Source organism: Sciurus carolinensis, chromosome 1 (genome assembly GCF_902686445.1).
Source record: "Sciurus carolinensis chromosome 1, mSciCar1.2, whole genome shotgun sequence".
NCBI lineage: Eukaryota > Metazoa > Chordata > Mammalia > Rodentia > Sciuridae > Sciurus > Sciurus carolinensis.
In genome coordinates, this window is record NC_062213.1 from 43541710 (window position 1) to 43542770 (window position 1061).

The following is a 1061-nucleotide window of genomic DNA, read 5'->3' on the forward strand; positions in this document are numbered from 1 at the left end:
TAGAAGTCCACTGGATTAGACAAAGGGAAACAAAAGAAAGGGAGGGGGAAGGGTATAGGAAAGACGACAGAATTAATTGGTCATAACTTTCCTAGCCTTATATTTGTATACATGACCAGGGTAACTCCACATCATGTACAACCACAAAAGTGGGAACCAAAATAGAATAAGTTATACTCTATGTATGTATATTCTGCCAAAAATACATTCTACTATCACATATAACTAAAAATAAAAAATAAAAATAAAAAAATTTAAAACCACCTGTTTATTGATCGACTGAAGTATGTTTTGAAAGTCTCTGAGATCAGAGTGTAATATAAAGTTGGAATTTTCCATGAATGTATAACCAAAGTTCAAGTTGTCAAAAAGGGGAGAATTAAAAGAAAGCTCTGGGATAAAAGCAGGAAAAGAAAAAAGAACCATAGGAGCTCTGTGGAAGATTAGATTAATTAACCACTGTCATGCTAGTAGTCTGATACCATTCAACCCCTGCACTGAAAATTCAAAGGGAATTTCATTTGTGCCCACATTTCTTCTATTTTTTTGTGGGGGGAGTGCTGGGGATCGAACCCAGGGCCTTGTGCTTACAAGGCAAGCACTCTACCGACTGAGCTATCTCCCCAGCCCCTTCTTCTATTTTTTATGTTTATTTTTGTGATACTGGGAACTGAACACAGGAGCGCTCTGTACAACTACATCCCAGCCCCTTTATTTATAGAGTCTCACCAAATTGCTAACGATGGCCTCTGACTTGCAATCCTTTTTATGTCAGCATCCTGAATAACTGTGATGATAGGCATGTGTCATTGTTTCTCGTGTCTTCTGCTTTTTCATAGATATTCATAGACTTCACATTTATTTTTTACATTATTCACTTTTTGGACTTCTTCCCTTTCCAGCGCCCTCTAAATTTGATATTTTGAGAGGAAGTTTGCCAAAGGCATTGGCATATTAAGCAAAATAAAAGGAAATTCATATAATGTGTTGTGCCGGGCATGGAGGCCCACGGCCATAATCCCAGCAGCTCAGGAGGCTGAAGCAGGAAGATTGCAAATTCA

At 38.0% G+C, this 1061-nt stretch overlaps 1 non-coding gene across 1 annotated transcript; it reads right to left on the reverse strand.

Moving 5' to 3' along the window:
• Window positions 1-549: 549 nt before the first annotated feature.
• On the reverse strand, window positions 550-625 carry Trnat-ugu (transfer RNA threonine (anticodon UGU)). The gene has a single exon. It is a non-coding gene; the product is annotated as a tRNA-Thr (tRNA).
• Window positions 626-1061: the final 436 nt, after the last annotated feature.